This window comes from Triturus cristatus, chromosome 5_2, assembly GCF_964204655.1.
Source record: "Triturus cristatus chromosome 5_2, aTriCri1.1, whole genome shotgun sequence".
Taxonomy (NCBI): Eukaryota; Metazoa; Chordata; class Amphibia; order Caudata; family Salamandridae; genus Triturus; species Triturus cristatus.
Genome location: NC_140588.1, coordinates 622,129,863 through 622,151,771, shown reverse-complemented (window position 1 = coordinate 622,151,771; position 21,909 = coordinate 622,129,863). Strand labels below are relative to the sequence as shown.

At 43.8% G+C, this 21,909-nt stretch overlaps 1 long non-coding RNA gene across 1 annotated transcript in view; it reads left to right on the top strand.

The window, feature by feature from the left end:
• The window catches only part of LOC146829094 (uncharacterized), a 128,916-nt gene extending 109,668 nt beyond the window's left edge, over nt 1–19,248 (top strand). Inside the window, exon 3 of the long non-coding RNA XR_014962190.1 lies at nt 17,432–19,248. This is a non-coding gene — a long non-coding RNA (uncharacterized LOC146829094). The remainder of the gene's footprint in view (nt 1–17,431) is intronic.
• Nucleotides 19,249–21,909: the final 2,661 nt, after the last annotated feature.

Genomic DNA, 21,909 nt, shown 5'->3' with positions numbered 1-21,909 from the left:
AGCGCCATTTCTTTATGTTGATGAATCAATTTCTGGACCTTGTCCTCCAGTTTACATGTCGCGGTTTGCAGCTCTCCTATATTTTCTTCCGTGTCAGAGACCCTTTCTGACGTTTTCCGCATGTCGGCCCGCATAAGGTTCATTTCAATCGTGACCGTATCAATTTTTGTTTCTAGGTGGTCCCAACTGTGTGTATCGCAGCCATTAATGAACTGAGAGATGGCTCCTCCGTAGGTATGGGTTCATCACGCTCTCCGTCTTCTGCCGCGGCACTGCATATTTGTCCATCTTGTTAACCTGGACGGAGGCTGCACTACCCTTTGGTTTCGTCATGGTGCTGCACGATTTTCAGGCCAAGCGTCGCGTTATGGACAAGGAGTCTTTTCGCACCTCAGGTCAGTAGGCGTTGATTTAGGAAATTAGCGTAGAGGGGGGGATATGTCCCTCCCTAGGACATGACGCTGGCCCTCTGGAAAGAGGGGGGCCGGGAGTGGCCCCAAGGCTTCAACCTGCATATATTCGTCGTTTAGTTCTAACTTTAAATTCGTCACTTCTTACCCCCCTGCCTTATCTCACGCCAATGTATTACAGGTGCACTGTATCTTTTGGCTTTCTTGTCGAGTTTAATGACTCGAAGCTGCCGATCTTGGGCGATAACGTCTAGCTGCAGGCCAAGGTCTTCACTGCACTCGACCTTCTGTTTAGAACACCTCACTCAAGCACCAGCACGGTCACTGTGATGGCGATAGTGTGCCACGCAGGAGCATACATGAGGAGCATCAATGAGGAAGTGGGGGGGAGACCAAAGATTCTCCGGGTCTTATCTTCCCCCGTGTGGTAGCTTAGTCTCACACCCATGTATGTCCTCACTCTTATCAAGCGTCGCAGCGGTGATTTCCGTTCGCTGCTTATGCCTTGGGTGGTTGGGCTGCAAGTTTTAGCTCCTGCTGACAGTCTATGCACATTGTAATGTGCCCAAGGGTGTCCCCCTCCCAGCCAGGTTCTGCTGTTGCTCAGGGCATTATATCTGTGTGATGCGGGAGCCGACGTTCACCATGTGTGGGGGGGTCCTGGAATATCTCTCTGTGCCTCACCTCGTTTGGTGCCGCGGTCCGATATTGCCTCTGGGACGCCGCCGTTCACCGCAATAGGTGCTTTGAAGTTAGGCCGCAAGCCGCGGACCTCGCGCGGCGCAGTGTCCCAGCCGTGGGGTCACGCTCAGGGCCGGCACTTACGAAACTCCGTCTTCCCTCTGCTGAGGCCGCCGCTGTGCTGTCGGGACTGGCGCTAGCTCAAGACTGCTGCCGTCGTACACGGTAGAGGTTCGGAGGACGATCCTTCCTCCGCTCAATGCTTTCAGGGACTTTACAGCATTGATTCTTCCCCTCGAAATGCCGAAGTGATGTCGGATTTTAGGGGCCGTGCCGCTGGCCCTGACGGAGCTGAAATGCTACGCCGCCATCGCAGTTGGCGCCAAGCCAGTTAGGTAACTTTTAATTGTACAAAAAACACATAAATAAAATACTAGGTCCATCAATGTCTAAGGTGGACGAGTGACCTCACCATGCCAAATAATGCGGCCGATTTACAACGTGATGCATCTAGGGAGATGCGTCACATTGCAAAGTCCTGCGTCACATTATACCTGCGTCAGGTATAATGTATGGAGGGTGGGCGTCCCCACGTAAAAAGTAATGTAGAACTGATGTAGTGAAATTGACAACATTTCACTGCGTCACTCTACGCCTTCACTGCGTCAAAATCCCTACACCTGCTCAGATCAGGCATAAGGAATGACGCTGGGCTTTTTGAATGGGACTCACCTATCTATTATGGCGCATTGCTAGAGTTCCCTCACTTTCATGAGCAACTCCAGCAATGCGTCACTTTTGGGCAAACAGATGCATCAGAATTTCTGATGCATCTGTTAATCCTTGCTCCATAGAGCACTGAATTGTAAATACAGGGCATCCATGGTGGCACAAGGACATTTGGCTCTGGTGCAAGGAAACTGACGCATCTATGCAGATGCGTCAGTTCCTGGTAAATCCGTCCCTTGGTTTTTAGTAGTTTCAGTCAAGGCTGTAGTAATGCTGGACAAACACATATCGGATGCAAGAAGGACTCTTTTTTTATATTTGCATAATCTGCATCTAGTAAAGCTTGATCACGTTTTTCTGGTAGGATTTAGTTATTTCGTTTGCAGGGGTACCAGTCTTGCCCAGAGAATTTCTTTCAAGAATTTTCTCCCCAGAGTCTTTGCTGAACACTTTAGGCAGTCTTGCACCAATGCACACATCATTTCACCATAGAGTAAGAGTATGTGCGTGTTGTCAAGCACCCTTCCAGTATAAAATACTATGCTTATACATAATAAAAACTTTTCTATTTGTGTATGTTTGCTGCGCATTACAGAACACATGTAAAGTTAGAAACCGTTTGAGAAAAGAAAACGTTTCGCACACACTATGCCTACTTTGAGGAGGCTTACGTTGTTTACACAAACCTCTGCTTCTTTTTTTAGTAGATGGGGATGTGTGTCTAAATCCATTGGTGGCTGCACAAGAATGCCCACGTACCACGCATGAAACACCCCCTTGACGAAAAGTAGTCCGTAGTGCAACTTTGAGCTGCTTTAGTATGTTTCCAATGCAAATTAAGATGTGTTGGAAAAAAATTCCAATACAACACTTTCGCCAGGTTGGCATCCCAAAAGTGATGCAAACCCGGCACAGAGTATTAGTAAAATCCTCCAAGTGATGGGGCTATCCATTGCAATGCAGCACAGACATCTGAAAGTGAAGCAAATCAGGATCATACTAGGATGCTGCTGCTCTATATGCCATGGCTCCATGTGGTGTAAAATGTGGCAGTTAGGTATGGCGCATGGGTTACAATACAGGATTGCAATTCATTAGGATGATGGTGGCACTGGGGAAGATAACTGAAGCATAATAATGTATAATTGAGATGTGTATGTTGTGAGCAGCACAAGGTATGGGTGATCTATCATGGTGAAAGTAAATAGGATGCGCACTGCAGTCAGACACGGACAACAAAGCTTGGACTGACATTATGGGTCTGCTAATGACATTGCAAAATGAGAGTAAGCAACAGAGCATGAGCCTTAAACATGTCTTATAGGTACCAAAGGAGAGCTTACTGGTGTTTGTGTGATGTTTGTGAATTAATGGAAAAACAAAAACGTAGAAACCACATTGGAGGAAACCAAATCATGGATTTTTTTAAAAACTATTTTAAGGAAATACAAATAAATCAAAAATTAAAGGAAACATTTTAAAAAATGATTTTTTTTAAAGAAAATTCCAAAATTAAATTACATTTGGTGGAGTTTAAGACTAGTGGGGGGTTTGGGGGTTCAGCGATGGGTAATGTTTAGGGGTGATGAGGGGCTTTTAGGGGTCAGGAATGGATGGAGTTGAGGCATAGAAAGGGTTTTTTAGGATTCAGGGATGAGTGTAGTTTTAGGGCGTTGAGTGAGGGTTTTTAGGTATCAGGAATGGATGGAGTTTAGAGAAGTGAGGGTTTTTTAGAGTTCTCAGGTGAGTGGAGTTTCGAGGTGGTGAGGTGTTTTTAGGGTTCTGGGATTGGTGGAACATTGAGGTGTTCAGGGTTTTTTAGGGTTTATGGATAGGCGGAATGTAGGGTCGGTGAGTATTTTTTAAGGTTCAGTGATGGGTAGTGGTTAGGTGTGGTAAAATGCTTTTAGGGATCCGGATTGGTGGAATTTAGAGGTGGTGAGGCATTTTTCGGGCCACAGATGAGTGGTGTTTAGGGTGGTGTTTTTTTAAGGGTTCAGGGATTGGTGACGTTTGGGGGTGGTGCGGGGTTTTAACGGATCAGAGATGGGTGAGGTTTAGTCGCAGACATTTCCATGAAACAGTTTAGGTGAAATGGATTTTCAGTAATGGCAATCCATGAAATTATTTTCTATGAAATCATATACAACTGTGTTTGTGGCAGGGCTGACTTGAGAACCTAAAGCAGCCTTTGCAAAAATGTTCACACAAGGAAGCTTTCTTTTCTATTGCCTTCTCTTTTTCATTTCTCTTTCGCTCTCTCTCTCTCTTCCTCTCTTTCTCTCTCTCTCTCTCTCGTTCTAGCCCTGTGAGAAATCAGAACCTGTTTGCAGTGTCCCCCCACTTTTTGCCCCCATTTTGACTACTAGATGCTGGTTTTCTGACTCTGACTGTGCCCTGGGCTCTGCAAACCAGACAGATGGGCAAGTATAAAAGAAGCCTTGGACAGGCGCGACTATGGCGCGTTTTGGAACCTTGTGAGATCAGGCTCGTCAGAAGGGACGCCCCCTATAACACCTAATCTGAGCGAAGAGGTTTGGATAGCCCACTTTAAGCCCTTGTACTCCCACACTGACATTGTTTCCTCGGTAGAACTAGGTCTCCCCACAAAGTGCACATCCCCTTTAGTATTATCGGAGGTGAAGGACTCCGATTGTCAATCTTGTTCTATGCAGGAAATTAAGGCGGCCCTTAAAAGTTTGTCTTCTGGGAAGGCTCCGGGATTGGATAGAATCCCAGGAGATCTATTTCTGAGTGAGCAGAAGGTTTGGGTTCACTACATCTGGTTATATTTTAATGCCTTCTTACATGGCATGGAAATTCCCCGAACTTGGTTGGGGGCCGAGATCATTCCCATCTATAAAAAGGCATCCCCACTTGATCCGGCTAATTACCGTCCCATTAGCCTCATTGATGTCTTGCAGAAACTGTTTGCACGCCTTTTACTAATGAGGTTTCAGTGCTGGATGGACGATCAAAACATCCTGACCTCCCTCCAAGCGGGCTTTCGTGCTAAGGTCTCTACCATCGACCAACTGTTTAGACTTCAATTGGTCTATTGGAAGATGGTGACTCTGGGGGCAGGTAGCCTGTACTTGATCTTCGATCTGCATTTGATTTGGTACAGCGGGATAAGCTCTGGGCCATACTGATAGAGATGGGTGCCCCAGCATACCTGTGCCAATTGTTCAAACGTCTACATCAAGGCACCTTTGCGAGGGTGAGGTATGGGAGAAATGGGGAGCTTTCGGCCCCCTTTCCGGTGGAAAGGGGAGTGAGGCAGGGGTGAGTGTTGGCCCCTACTCTCTTCTCTTTGTTTCTTAATGGATTAATTGACCATCTTTTGGGGGCGAGGGATTTAGATTCTCCTAGCTTAGCAGCCCGCAAGATACCAGCCCTGATGTTCGCTGATGACACCCTTGTGTTATCAAAATCCTCCATGGGTATTCAGCGAACACTGGAGGCGTTCTGCTTTTTTTGCAAGACAAGAAATCTGGAGATCAACCTCTCCAAAACCAAATTCATGGTCTTTAACGCAAAATCACCTAATTGTCCCCACCCCCATTTGGATGGCACGGTGTTGGAAAGAGTCTCCACCTTTGACTATCTAGGAGTAACACTCAACGATAAGATGGGTTGGGGGTCCCAGATGGCCAAGGCAAACATGAAGTTGGCCCAATCTTCTGGTGGTATCTTAAAGGTCCATAAAGAGTGTTCACTTAAAACCCTGGGACCCCCTTTAGAAATATACAAGGCCCAGGCGAGAGGTGGGGCGCTCTATGGGGTAGAGCTATGGGGCCATCTTAGCGCCACCCCCTTGTCCATCACTGAGAATAGCTTTATTAGGCGTCTATTGAATCTCCCGCAGAGCCCACCTCTGGTTCCTTTACGGTTAGATCTGGGTCTGGCCCCCATACAGGGGATCATTTCGAACCGACCTGTGATGTACTGGAGGCGACTCTGGGCTGCCCCAGAGCTGCTAAGCTATCGGGATGACCTAAGGGATTTAATGACCATAAGGGGGTAGGGAAAATCCCCTGGCTAAAATATGTTAAGCAGCTCTGCTATGCACTGGGTAGGGGAGACATTTGGCTCTCTCCGGAGCAGACATGTCCTTTGATGCCTAAAAGGGTGTTGGTCAACTTACTCAATCAATATCGAATGGATCTGGGCAAGTTGACCAACAGATTTCTGGAGGTGAAGGTTACTTACCGCTTTGAGAAACTCTTGGATGACATTCAGCCCTCACATGCGTAGAAACTTTATGTCCAATTTAGACATGGGACACTTCCACTGAGGGCAGTGACAAACAAGTGGTCAATCGCTTCACACGTTTCTAGCTCATACCCGGGATGTGATGGTTGTGAAGAGAGGGATCTGCACGTTCTGCTCTTCTGCCCTCTTTACACCAGGGCTAGAGCTAAATGGATTGTCCAGCTTTGTAAGTCACTGGGTCTCAGGGATTACAGGGAAGCATTTAGAATATTTAAATACGACACCACCCCCCTGATTGTCTTTGCGACCTCTAGATACCTCTGGGCCATGTGGTGCGCCAGAGGCCCAAAAATTAAAAAACAATTATTTGTTACCCCCGCGTTACCACAGACCCAGCATATCACAGGGATTCCCTGATATTAACTTGTGAAGGGATTGTTTTTACTCTTTTATCTGTGATGTTTTAAAATGCATAGGATTATTTCCTGGTTTTATACTTGCATTTAAAAACTATTTTAGGAGTGTTCCTCTTCATTATGAATATTTTGCATTGTGGGATATTGGTATGTTTTATTTAAATCTCTGTAAATATGTGCTTTTATGGTTTTTAGCCGATAATAAAGCTTTTTGACTGACTGACTGGCTAACCAGACCCCAGGGCCTGCGCTCTGTGTAAACGGCACATGGTAATTTGGTATAATTGCAATTGGCAATGACAGACCCCCATAGGTCCCTAGTAAATAATAAGGCAAGGGAAATTCAAACTACCTATAAGTCCCTAGTATATATTCATATTCGTAAACTGCACTGGCTCCCTGTGAGGCATCGCATTAAATTTAAGGCACTGTGTACAGCCTTTAGGGTCCCCCACAGCACAGGTCCTTACCACCTTAGGCAGAATCGTAAATGGTACAAACCAAATAGAACTCTTCGCTCCATGGGAGCTAAAACCTTAGTAGTTTCTAAATTCAAGAGAACTACCTAGGGAGGAGGACGTTTCATTCTAGGTATGACAAAGGCATGGATGTCACTGCCTTTCCATTTCATGTCTTCCCCCAATTTGCTCACTTTGAGAAAGGAATTAAAAACCTGGCTATGTAACATCTAGGACCTGGTCTCAGACCACTACTGTTTATATCTGAGCTAGCACCAGAACACTTCCGGGTATCCAAGCGCTAAACAAATTTATTCAACGTAACATATAATGTGGCAGGGAGGTTTAGAGGCCCAGTGGATTTCCTGCACTGGAGTGTGCACTACTGTGGTGCCTGCTGTAATTGTAAAAGCCAGCCTTGTCTCGCTGGCTACTTTTAAATTTAACTTATAAACTATTAGGCATAAATATTGATAGAAGCCACATAAAAACATACTTCAAGGTATCAAATTAATCGTTACGATAAATTCAACAAATTGCCATTGTTAAATTTATAATAACTATGACAGAAATGAAGTTATTAAACCTTTTTTCTGTGAGCCAAAATCCAGCCTTTCAGCTGCTCTCTTCTGTTTGGCCAGCCTCTGCCCAGGCTGGCGAGGCTGCTCTAATGAAGTGTGAAAAGCCCTGCTAGAGCGACAATGAGTTTCCCGTGGGTGGAGAAGTACAAGCTGTAGAGCAGATGGCAGAATTGGGGTGAGGAGTAGCCAAACTGGTCTTCAAAAGGAGAATGACACTTTAGGACAGCACAGGCTGACCCTTACATCCTACCACCCCAGCCACACAGGAGCCCCTGTAATTAGAGTAGGGAGAGGGTTGGAAGAGGAATGTTTAGGAAAATAAGCTACACCAGTAGGTTGGGTTAGCCTGGCCCAGCCACTCTGGTGAGACTTTCTCCGTTCTGGATTTTGAGAGAATAGTGCTTTCTGAGACAATATTATGCCACACGTTGGAGGAAGTGGTCATACGCCTTGGTGGTACTCTGCATCCCATTGCTTAGGGGTCCCCCCTGCTTGACACCCAGGAACATTGGATACATTTGAAAGAGCTGCATAGCTTCTCAGATCTGCTGCATGAACGTACAAGGAGAAGAAGGACTACCCTGCTGGAATCTGGATCTGCACCCAAAGGACTGCACTCTGAACGATTGCACCTTCTGCACAAACTGGTACTGCAGCCCTATGGACTTTGCCATTATTCAAGAAGCATTAAGGAGTGGACTCCCTGCAAGCTACAGATTAACTGAGCCCACCTGCATCATCTCCACCAAGAAGTCCCCATCCTGGAGTGCGTCCAGTGGACTTTTAAGGATTTGGCCAGGTGCATTGTGGGAATTGTAGTCCCAACATTCTAAGGACCATCTCAGATACTACTGTTGCGGACACTTTGACTCCTTAAGGAGGAACTTCAGGAAGAAGTTACAGAAGTTTGTAGATGAATGGAGCAACTTTAGTACAAAATGCTCCATAAGCTGACCAGGTACATTGCAGGAATTGTGGTCCCAGACCCCACAAGGCAAACCAGAGTCACAAACCCTTAGCTGGTGCTGTGGACCACCTTCCTGCATCAAGAAACACGTTTGGAAGTAAATGTCAAGAAATGCATTATTCATGGGAACACTCACTCTCCACCCATGGAACGCATCCCTGGGACAGAGTGAAGCAGTGCAGAGATTTGTGCTGCGTTGCGTTACTCTAGATTTATCAAGCCTTGCAGGGCCTCCCATGGTGATCTTGTGTGCCTTGATAAATCTTACTTAGCAGTTGTGTCACCCCTGTTCCCCACTGCAAGGCGCAAGGGCGATGCAATTAAAGCAACCCAGAGTTTGTATGCATGGCTCCAATGCTCTTACTGAAATAGTGCATTTCCTTGTCACTGGACACAATAATGGGTGTAGATATGGTCTTGTCTCTGGTGACAGCAGATTTCTCTGTATTTGAAAATTGCCTGGAAACAACTAAAGATTTATAAGGGTGTGTAAGGCCTTGACAAGGATCATGCCATGGCAGCATCCCCTAAGCTTCTATTACTCTTTGGGGGTCACAGGCCTTTCATAGATAGTTATGTGTTCATTGGCCTACGACCGATCACCTCTGTGTGTTTAGTGGAGGTTCTGTCTGATGCAGTCTGTGCTCATCCTGGATTGGTTATCATCTTTGGTAGCCATATTGTGGGGCATGAGACAGATCTGCAGCAAGCACACTACTCCCGTTTCTGCATATTTAAATGCAGAAACAGAAATCATTTTATGAGAGCCCCTCTGGCACACACAATAGAGAATTATTTTACAAAGAGCCCTCTTGTATATCATCTGTTGCCTGGTGGTTGGTTGGTTTGTTGTTTCATGTCACTCTCCATGTCTTGAATTACTATCCAGTATCAGATTTAGGGAAAAGGTAGAGGTCTTTGAGTGCAAGAATTTACACAGTGCCGTAAAGAGAATATACTTCTACTTCAACGTAGTACATTGTTAGTAGGGATCCCGGATTTCCGTTTAAACGGATTTTTACATATAAATACAGACGGAAAACAAGTTTTCCTTTATCTGTATTTATATATAAAAACGGGAAAATACTAGTACATTTTGTCATTGACCATCTGGTGTCTCCCCCTCCTTAGAGGGTTAAGAGGTGTCAGCCCAGGCTGAGACAGCTTCCCGGGCACACACTCAGCCGCACCCGAGTACTTCACATGTCTTTGAAAGACCGTTTCCTTGTTAATCAGGCCTTGATGTTCTTTCACCCTTAGCCTCTGCTGATTGCACCAGCACCCATCTTTTCCTTGCAGACTGGGTTTTACAATATCCAAGGCCTGCAGAGAAGGCTCGGCATTAGTGGCTGTTCGGGGACGGGCGGGGAGCAGAGAAGGAAAAGGTCTCAGTCTCTTGCTTCCTGCCCAGACAAGACAAGGAAGGTGTACGCTCCTGCTCCGCCGCTGGCAGCTGTCCCCGCCCCCCTCTTTCTTACTCTTTTTCCCTCTCTGTCTGTCTAACTCCTCCTCACTTACCGAAAACCGGGACTCAAGAAATGGTTCTCACCCTCTTTTTCTTCCTGACATTCATTTGTTCCCCTGTGAAATGGATGCAAAAAAGAAAACCACTTTTGATGGAAATGCTGTTTTGACATTTTTCTATTCCAAAGTGCAGCCATGGAAATAAAAGGTTCAAAATATGGAAAAATCAATAACTAAATAAAGCTAGATGGAGTGTTCTTAAAGTGGTTGGATCGGTTTTATTCAAACCCCAAAAAAATTAGTGTCACTTTACGGAGTTTGCCAGTGAAGCGCTGTTTTCCCCCGGTGGGGAAGTGCGCCAAACCTGGAGGTACAGTAATACCTGGTTGATGGGTGGATTGGAAAACAAAATGTGTACGGCGGCTTTGTGTTCACGAATGTGGTCTTTTTAAACAATACTGTTTACATATAAGCAGTGGACATTGAAATGGGTCCTTTCTGGGCCCTGTAGTTTTCTGGCATAAGCACTCAGTGATTTCTGAATAGTGAGTGTAAAAGCGTTAAGTTCACCATGTTGTTCCTGCTTATATTTAATTATTTAATCTTTCATTCTCTATGAATGTTTGCTTTTTCCAGGGTGTTGTTACTATTTCCTTTAGGGAGCATATTGCTCTTGCCTAGTGCGTAATTTGAATTGAGTCGCATCCAGGTGTTTATAGCAGATCAAATTGGATTGTAGTTGAAGGTAGTGTGAAGTTCTCTCAGTGGGGCAGTATGGTGTTCAGTGAGGGAGCGGATGTGGCACTCTGCCTATGACAGAAACTGCAAAGCTCTGAGGCAAATGGCTTGTGATAGCACTTTTAAGCATATTGGGGACATTCTGCAAATGGCAAAGTTTTCAGATGAATGTATAGTGTTGACCAATAAAAAACCGAGCGCATGTGTGCATTGTCAATTTAAATAAATGTGGAAAAATACTAGCTGTATCGTCGTCTTTTGCTTGTGGCAAAAATGAATATGGATAAATACAGAAAAAATGCCCAAAAAATAAATATGGATAAATACAAACGGAAATGGCAAAAAAATAAATACCATAAAACCGGGAGCCCTAATTGTGAGCCAAATGTATCATATGGTTGCGTCACTTCTGCACCACATAATGGGGTGCAAAAGTAATGCAACCCTTAAGTTTGATTTATTTAGCCCGCCTGGAGTGGCTTGATCAATCCAGAGCGATACAACACAGCACAAATCGCTGTGTTGTGTTACTCTGCCCTGGAAATGTGTTCATTGGGTAGAGCATGGGTTTTCCCACGCATCCATCCATGGATTCTGGTAGACCTGTGAATGCGTCAGAATGATATGCCTTACCCTAGGAGGCAAAACAAGGAGAAATATCTTTATTTTTCCTCGTTATTTCCTCTATCTATGTCAGCTGTATTCTGCAGCACATATAGGATGAGAAAAATGCCTCAGGGGATTGTTTTTGTTCTGGAAGTTGTTCCATCCTGTGAAAAAAGATCCTCCTTACAACACAGGCACGCTTGCACCATGCTGCAAGGGTGCCTGTGTGGGGGCTAGGTAGCAAATTGTGTGTCAGTGCTGGCAAAAGACAGGAATACAACATATCATGGCAAATACAGCTCCTTCCTGACATTTCCTTGTCACACAGTACAGCAAGATGACTTGATATGCTTCATGACATTTTAGTAAGTATGCCCCTGTCTCTGTGTCTTTGTTTCCATCAGGTGACCTGTCCTATACTCAGGACGCCAACATCATGTCAAGATCCAGGGACCATTTTTAGATAGGCTACATAGATGTAACCGTACACAGAAGTTTGTATATCCCTTACGACAATAGCAGACAAAAGAGGAGAGCACAGGCTTTTTTGGCGAGGTGTATGCTCTTGTTGGTGCTGATCACAAGGTTTTATTTGGCTCGTGTACTATACATCTCTCTTGGCTTGTCTTTACTTCACTTGACAGAATTTATATAGAACTTGCTCCATCATAAGGCCTCCTGTTTGATTTACCAGTGTTTGTGGAAAATTGGTATAGCCTGCTAGATGGAGGTTTAAGTTCCTTATCTTGGATGTGATGGTTTTTGATTTGAGTTATATCCTTGCTGTTGTTCTTTTTTAGACGATGCTGCAGTATCATCCTCTGTAAAGAAGATACACAGGTTTTTGTTGTTTGATTATCCTTCCCTGCTGTGCTTTCTGTCTTCTTCTGATTTGAATAATGAGGAGGTATACCAGGTGCAGTGGCGGGTCCGTGTAGTCAAGCTCCACTTACAGGGGTAGCAGTCCCATATTGTGACATCCTTCTGAGTTCTTCAATCTTGGTCTATGTTGTGTTGCAGGGCATGTTTGTGTTGTGCTTGCTACTCAGATGAGTTTTGTGAGGGGGATGTGTACCTCAGTGGCTGCCAGATGTCTGTGTAGATATTGTCTTTATTGCGACCTCTTCGAGTACTTGAAATTTTGACAATATGAGCGGACGAACCCAAAGAATATATGCATTAGTTATTTGATAAAATGGACTACAAGTTCTGATTAAGGGGCGCCAGTGTCACAGATGGGTTTTGTTTGGATTGTGACTCATATTGGGGTTTCAATATACTTTACTCCCTGTTGGTAGCAAGGTGTAAGACACTGGTAAAAGCACCTAATGTTCTTTACAAAACCCTAATTATATAGTTCTGTGTCAATGTGCGATATTTTGAAACCACTGTTACCTTACTTTGCTTTTTTTTTGTGTTCCTCAGTTGCAAGGTGCAAAGGAGTGCACTGTTGAAGTTTTTGTAATCTTTTTGTTTCGTTGGCATGTTATTTTGCTATTCAGGTAAGTTGTTATAAAGATTGTAATTCCCCATCATTATAAACCTAGGGCATCATTTACAAGCCCATTGTGCCACTGGTGCGTCACTTTTTTTGACGCACCGGCAGTGCAATGGGCTTGCCCATATTTACAAGGCCACGCAAAGACACCGTGTGTGACTTTTCATGGCCTTGTAAAAATGGGACCCTTTCATGCATTGCCGTGCCTGAAAGGGGTGGTTCACTGGTGTTACTGGGGGTGTTCCCACGCAACATCCATGCAACCTGACACATTCCCAGATTTACAACATTTTGTAAAGCTGGGAATGCATCAGAATCATATGCCTCCCCAGGCGAGGCGTAGGAGTGGCGCAATGAGGAGAAACACTTTTATTTCTCCTAGTTTTTTTGCTCTTTCGATGCATGCTGCATAGAAAGAGGAAAATGCCATCAATGATTGTTTTTATGCAGGAAGGTGACGCTTCCTGCACAAAAGCAATCATCCCCGCAACACAGACACTCTTGCAACATGCCACAAGGGTGTCTGTGTTGGCGCACGGCTGCTGTTTGTGCATCAGTGCAGGGGAGAAGGACATGAATGTGCTGTATATTGTAGATAGGGCGCATTCCTGCTTATTTATTTTGATGCATGGTAGTGTAGCAGGAAAGCTTGGTGCGCTGCAGTGCGCCAAAATATAGTAAATGAAGCACCCAGTGTATATAGTATTTGGGGGATGGAAAACTTGAGAATGCATCATAGTTATCATCGGTAGCATTTGTATAACAAGTATTACTACATGTTCCTTGTGGAGTGATGCTTTATTTTGAACAGAGTAACAGTTTAAAACCTTTATTGATTTATTGAAAAATCAAATAAAATAATTTTAAATGAATAAAGATTGTGTGATTGTATTTGTTGTTTTTCCAAGTTCGTTTTGAATAACAGTTTTTTTCATTGTTAAAACTTGTATTTCTTCCACTAGATTTTAATCATATATGCATTGTTTATGTCTGAGTATGAGGTACGAGAAAGGTGGTCTTCTCACAATTAACAATTTACCAGAAAATGTGTCCTAGATGTAAGATCAGGAATAATTTTCACCTCCTTGCATGTTTGCTGATGTGAACTTTGCAAAAACATTTCAGTTAAGTACATGTTGTGTTCCACTTCCATTTGATATCTTGCAATGTAATTTTTCATAATAATACTTTTGCTTAGCTGTATAATAACCCAGCTCTGAAAATATATCTTCAAAGGAAAAATATGAAATATTATTTTGATCAAAATAAGTGTAAGCAATGGGGCATACTTAATAAAGACTTGTGTAGCCCCTGCGCCACGCAAAGCGTGCAATAGTGATGCAATTTTAAGTTACATTTATCAAGCCTTGCAAGGCCAACTTGAGTAGGCCTGTGTGGCTTGATAAATCCAGAGCAACGCAACGCAGCGCAAATCGCTTCATTGCATTACTCTGCCCCAGAGAGGCACTCCATGGGTTGAGCGTTGGTGTTCCCATGCATCCACCCATGGATTATGGTGCATTCCCAGATTTACTATAAGTGGTAATGCGCCAAAACTGCTATGCTTCAACCGGGGAAGCGTAATGGGGAGAAATATGTTTATGGTTTGTTCCTCTTTCTATGTGTGCTGCATTCTGCAACACACATAGAAAGAGGAAAATACCTCTGGGGATTATTTTTGTGCAGGAAGGTGTCCTGCACAAAAACAATCCTGCTTCCAACACAGGCATCCTTGCGCCATGGTGTAAGGGTGCCTGCACTGGTGCTAGGCATCACATTGTGTGCCAGCGCTGGGAAAAAAACAGAAATGTGTCATATAATGTTAAATACGGTGCATTCCTGCCTTTTCCCTGTCAAGCAGTGCAGCGTAGCTCAACAAGGTGGCTTGCTGCATCACTATTTGATAAATATGCCCCATTGAAAGAAACAAAATGCCAATCAGGATTGTGTTTTTGTGCAGGAAGGTGCACCTTCCTGCACAAAAACAATCCTGCTTAAAATGCAGGCATGCTTGCACCATGGTGCAAGGGTGCGTGCACTGGCGGTAGGCAGCCAAAAGAACGCCGTGCACGGAAAGGGCAGGAATGCATTGTATTATGTTAAATACTGTGCATTCCTGCCCTTTTACAAAGCACAACTTAGCAAGGTGGCTTGGTGCACTGCGTGAAAGCTAAATAAATATGCCCCTACGTCCTGTTTCCGCCAGATGCCTTTCACCCATCCTTTTTATTTTTCTAAACATGACCGGATGCATGTAAAGTGTTTCATTCATGTGAATCACATGAAAATTAGATGCTATTTTGTAATAATGTTTTAACTAGAATTTTCCATTTTTAGTTTACATTGTTTAGGTCCTTTCGATTGTTAGATATATTGTTTATAAACAGAAAATACTATTTGCCATAGAGGCACCGTAATTTAATCTGCTCCCTCGTGTAAAATGAATTCTTTAAGAAGCAAAACAAGGATCCTTGTACTGAGAGATTTTATGAATACTTCTGGTTAAACCTGATATCAGTGGTGCTGATCTTGTTAACAGTATGGAGTGAAAGGACTGTAAATGGATGCATTGTCTAGCCAAGCTGTGTCCCTCAGGCATGTGCAGGAAAGAAGGACCATCAACAGTAATCTCTAGTTTTCAAAGTTCTAAGGTGTCAGCACCATTTAGTATATCTGATGCCAATGCTGAAAGTCACATAGCCAGGTCTATTTCCACAGAAAGTGCAAGAAGTGACTCCAATTACATTAACCAAATCTCCATCGGTATGTGCACTGGTTGTTTCCTTTGTACAATGGTCTTTGATTTGATTTCTAAGATGCCCTCTGAGTGCATTTTACATTAAAATCCACACTGGCATCAGTGTGGGTTTAATGTGCTGAGAAGTTTGCTACCAAACTTCCCAGGTGTCAGTAAAGCCATTATGGAGCTGTGGAGTTTGTGATGACCAACTCCCAGACAATATACTCTTTATGGCTTTGCTGCACTTACAATGTGTAAGAATGAACTTAGACACTGTAGGGGTACAGAGCTCATGTACCCTCACCTGTGGGTTAGTGTACCCTGCTAGAGGGGTGACTTACCTAGGCCATAGGCAGTGGGTTGCAGGCATGGCACACAGAGATGTGTGCCTTGTCGACTCTTCACTTTTCTTTGTACCAAAACACGCAGCCTGCAATGGAGGTGTGGGTGTTAAGATGCAGGGCCTTGAAGGGTGACATAATAGGCACTGCAGCCCATAGAGGCCTTCCCTGGTCACAGTACTCTTGGTGCCCTTTACAAGGGGCTTACCTGTGGCCAGAGATGGGCAAACTGTGGGTACAAAGGTACAGTTTTGGGAAAAGAACACAGGCCCTGGGAACCTGATTGGGAGGGACCCAGGGCACAAAGTGGGTGCTGACCATACAAAAAGGGGCATTTTCTTACACAGAGAGTCCCATATTGGTGCAAATGTCCAATAATATGGTATTACACATCTCGTTCACAGGTTACACCACAAAGAAGCAGCAGATCTTAACACCTTTAGCCACACTTTTTTGAAGTTCATCGGGCTCCAAACGTATACAGGAATCCTTTCTCAACTCCCTGGGTCTTTAACATTACCCACAACATCTGTGTTTTTATCAGAGTCGCCCCCGACCTTGGGAAGCTGAACAAGAACCTTATTGATGTAAACTGAAATGCAATGCAATACAGTTGAACACCTGGAAGCTACAAGCCTTCTTTCCTTGGTGTTCTTAATTTCTTCCACAATATACTGGCTCCTTTAGAAGCCCCTAGAAAACCATTAAAATTACCCTGTGTTTTGTGAATATCGGGCTTATTTATGTGAGCCCTGAGTTACTTTTACACAACGTAAAGTGGTACATGCAGGGCTCTCAACCCGATTTATGAAGCCAATCAAAGCCACCCTGCGTGGGTTTGAGTGGCCTCATAAATTTTGAGTAAGGCAACGCAGTGCAGATCACTGCGTCACCTTGCTCTGCACCTGGAATGCGTTCAATGGGCATTCCGGTGGATTTCCCCACGTAACACCCATGGATTTTTATGCTGTCCCAGATTTACAAAATCATGTAAAGCTGGGAAAGCGCCAAATCCGTACGCCTCCCGAGGTGAGGCGTAGTAAGGAGAAATATCTCTATTTCTTCTAGTTTTTTCCTTTCTGTGCTGCAGGAAAACACCTCTTAGGATTGTTTTTGTGCAGGAAGTTGTCCCTTCCTGCACAAAAACAATCCTGCATGCAACGGAGGCACCCTTGCACCATGGTGCAAGGGTGCCTACATTGGCGTTAGGCTGCTGAAACGGTACCAGTGCAAGAAGAAAGGACAGGAATGCATCGTATTGCATAAATATGGTGCATTCCTGGCCTTTCACTTTAGCGTAGGGCAGCGCAGCAAGGTGCCTTGCTGAGCTGCCCTATGCCAAAAACCCATAAATGAGGGCCAGAGTTTTTATCAATGATAAAGGAATGCAATTAAACAAAAAGGACACTTTTGGTAAGATATTAATTTTCACCAAATCGGCTCTGCCATATATATGGTCAAGGACAGATTCTGCCATCTTTTGAGAGTTGTCTTAATCACACTGGACACTTTATTTAAATTATTTTCTACAATGAATCCAAATTTAGGTATATTCCAACACCGATAACTTATTTCTTTTTTCACCAGGTTACTTTGCCAACCTTTTTTCAAGAGCATTATCTCCATCTTATTCTTATCCATTGCATACCCTGAAATCGCCCAAGCTCTTGAGCTAACACCTCAAAACTCCAGATGGGAATACCTTCAATGCAGGTATGCACTACAAGCATGGATCTCACCAGGGGAACAGATGAAAGAAGACTCCCATCTGGAGAGGAGACTGTTAGATGCCCAATAACAACAAAGGCCATTTCATCAACGTATAATACATTGCTGACAAACACACAAGACACCTTAGGCAAGTTAAGAGACACCTGCCAAAATGTTCTCGGTGACCTGGATAATGAAGACAGGAAGGAAGCTCTACAATTCTGAAGAATGCTGGTCATAAAAGCTAGCTTCCAAATTTGTGGCATGCAAGGCAACCTCTTGCACACATTGTGGGATTGCCCCAAACTTCAAACGTACTGGGAGGAGGTGGTCTTGAGACTCAAGTAAGCCACGGATACACAAATAGATTTACAAGCACTGCTAGTATTAATGTGGATCTGGAGAGACTCCGACGTAACATATTACTGAAGAATATTGATTGACTTAGTATTTATGACTGCAATGAGGGATATAGCCCAGAATTGGGGTGATGAAAGGGTACCGAAAATAGTAGGTATGAGGTATGGATCTCTGCGTGGTTCGAGAAAAAATAATTTACAAGGCAAAGGCCTGCCCCCCAAAATTTGAAAAAATATGGTGTGGATGGAAGAGGTATGGATGGGTCAGAAGTGGAGGAACAGCCTTGAGTGGGGAAATTATGGATCAAAGGAGATGAGGAATGAACAGAAGGGGGCCACCAGATAGGCAAGAGCTGTGATGATCATAATGCATTGGTAAATTGGGTGAATATTATGTAATTAGCCGGGTTGTGTGTGGGGGGGGCATGGAAAGATGAAGTACCGATGTGGCTGTAGTTGTTAAAATAGCTTGTTGTTAACAGAACCAATAAAATGTTATGGAAAAAAGTTATATATGGATTCCTTTACACTAGCAGTGTAAACTATCAGATCGTCTGCATATAGTGCAAGTTCTTTTGAGAAGGGACTGATAGTTGGTTCGTCTCTTACCTTATGTGCAAATGGTTCAATCTATAAACTAAATAGAAGAGGGGACAATGGACATCCATGCCTGGTACCTCTATTGAGCTGACATTTCTCTGTCCATGCTCTGCTGACCAAAATTCTAGCTGAAGTGATAACATAAAGAGATATGGAATGGTGATTTGACTGGTGTTGGCGCTATGAGGCCATTTCACAAAATGTATTTACAACATGATTATCATAGTCATTGTAAGCGGTGCTTAAAGAGAAGGAAGTTAATCACCTGACAAAAACAAGTTGCCTGTGTGCTCCAATAAACAGACACGAACATGATAGCGGATGCGTACTCGCGCTGCTGACTAATACATGTGTAGGGATTCCCCAGATCTAAACCGTATGGGCACATGCCTTTGATAGGAATTATAACGACAAGCCCGAAAGAGGGGAGTTGATTAGATGCTTAGAGTCTCTTTATTGGAGCACACACACAACCTGTTATTCAGGTGACAGAGATTGCTTTGTGTGGTAACTTCTTTTAGGAAATAGAAAGGGGCGTCTATACTTCCAGGATGTTGTGAGAAACCTTTGGAATTGTGTATGGTGTGATGGTTACGTATCGGCAAGGATTGCAGCTCTGTAGAATTCTTGGGGTACTCCCTCAAAGACGAAACACGTGTTAGCTACAGAAACAAAGTAAAGAATCCAAGTGTGATGAAAAGAATAAAGAAAGAGACCACACATGAATGAAGGGCACCAAGTTTGTCCAATGTGTATGATTTGACTGTTATCTTAATTTATATACTTAAGATAGCATGTTCTAGGGATTTGCATGATAACATAAAGAGCCTGCTTGTATTAAGCCCCAGGAACTTGGAATCTAGTTAAACAGGCCCATACAAAAATCACACTGCACCGTGTCAAAGCTCTTTGCTGCGTCAAAGGTCAGTATCGCCAGTGACTCCTTATGTACTGTTGCCAAATCTATGGAGTCTTTTAACATCGGCATTAGCTCTTGCATTTACTTCACTAGTAGAAAAACTTCTTGATCATGATGGATAATCTCGCGTATCACCCTGCCCAACCTTCTTGCCAAGAGGCTTGCAAAGATCTTATAGTCAGCATTTAGCAGGGAGTTTGGATGGGAAGACTCACATAGCTTGCTAGCTTTATGTGGCTTTCAGGATCACTGTAATGGTAACTTCACACCAGGATACTGATGGCTCTTGCCCCCTCAGCAATATATCATTAAAAGTGATCTTAATAAGGGGCAGATCTCACTAACAGTATGTAAACACACTTCTCCCAGAATCCCATCTGGCCCCATAGCCTTCCCCTTCTTAATCCTCCTGATGGCCTCACAGATCTCTCCCACCGATATTTCCTGCACTAATTGGACACTATTCTCTTTCGATAGATAGGGGAGCTGAAAGGAGTCTAACCATTTTCTAATATCCCAAATTTCAGCTGATACAGTATTTTTTATTCAGCACCTGTTAAAAACCTTCAAAAGCAGTCCTGGATATCATTACAGGTCGCCTGAGTTCTTGCTCTCCAAGCTAATAGCTATCTCACCAAATTGAATCTGCTCCTGTCTGTTGGTTTCCTATATCTCCTGCTGCTTTCCTTCCAATATAGACTTATCCTCTTTTGTCTATTGATCGGTTTGTATTGGCTGGCTAATGCCGGATTGCAAAGCATGTCTTCAAGACAATATAATTATTTCTGCAGGGTGTCCTCCAGCTTCTTTTCCTCAGGTCTATGATTACTTACCCCTTTGGAAACTGCCCTCTTAGATACACTTTATAAGCGTGCCAGACTACCCTGCCTATACTACTGCCATGATTTCGGTCAAAGAACACCTTGGTAAGAGTCTGTAGGTTATGTATAACATCCTGGTGTGCAAAGAACCTTTACTCCAATGTCCATCTGGTCCACTGTGGACACTTCTCTTCATGCTTTGTGTTTAACCACACTACTTTTTGGTCTGAGAAGGTAGTTGGGATATATTTAGCTTGTCTCACTTTGGAGACCAGTTTATTATTCACAGACCAGTAGTCTAGTCTAAAACTATGGTTATCAGTTCAGTGGAATGCGTAAACTCTTGCAAATCCCATCTTTCCCTCCAGATGTCTCTTAATCCTGGGTCCTTAGCATATTCTTAAGGCTACTTGTCATCTTGGGTGAGCTTATTATCAGGGTTCCAACTTTTGCTACTGCATGCCCCTATAATGTGCAACGTGTGCGCTAAGAAGCATAGACAACTGGGTCTTTGGTTTATTAAAGAACGGTCCCCTTCCTGGGGCTTGTGAAGTGCTTTACTGAGGTTTCATGATTTATACATTATTTTCTATTGCCATAAATATCCCTGGTGGCAGTAGTATGTTTACGATGATTAATCTATTTATGATTCACGGTTTCTGTAAAATATCCCTAGTAGCAGTGGCTACACTGAAAAAGAACTCTCCACAATAAAGAAAAGCACACGGCCATTGTAAGAAAGTGGCTCTGTATATACAGCACCAAGGTAAGGTACAGTGTGTACAGAGTCCAACAGTCCCCAGAGGTTTGGCAGAGGTTAAAGTTAGATATACATCAAACAACAAGGGAAGAAAGGGGGACCTAGGAGCCAGTTATGGTCCAGTGTCCATGCTCCTAAACTTAAATGTCAAACCAAAAAAGGACACTGTTCCTCAGGCGGGGTCCAAATATTACCCAAACGCCAAAAAAAAGAAAAAAGGAAAGAAATAGAAAACACCTAGGTTAAAGAGGACCCATCAATAGGAGGGGGAAAAGAACAAGTCTTGCTTCCTGTTGCCCTCACACATCCCGAAGGATGTCATGCTTCATCATCGGGCATTTGCTCCTCGCAGGGCCGGCGCTGCAATCCCCTGCGGGTCCCCCAAAGGGTCACTTTGTCGGAGTTCTTTTTAGCAAATGCCGGATGGTGTTTGCGGGTGTGTGGGTCCTATTAGTGAGAGTAAAAGAGATGTGTGCAACGTGAATAAAAAATGTCCAGAGGTTGTTTGTAAAAAGTAAATTCAAATCAACCCCCGTGGGTAAAGCATTACCCCAGCCGGCACACTATGCCTGGATGTAATAAGTCGACATGTTTCGCGCCTAGCCTGCCACAAGGGTCATTGGCGCTTCATCAGGACTAAAATAGAAAGGTGAGTGAAGTGCACGATTAAAATAAGTGTTAAAACAGATACCCTCAGCGTTGGTCAGGGTGGGCCCAACTACTGTATATCCTACAGTGTGGTAAATGGTAGAAGCCACTCCTGAGAAAACCTAGGAGAGAAAGACAAGATAGATTACAAGTTATGTGCATCAGTACAACTTGATGCATCATAGTGTGCCACAATCGTGTGCACATCAAATCACACATAAAAAATACATGAGACAAAAACACACAGC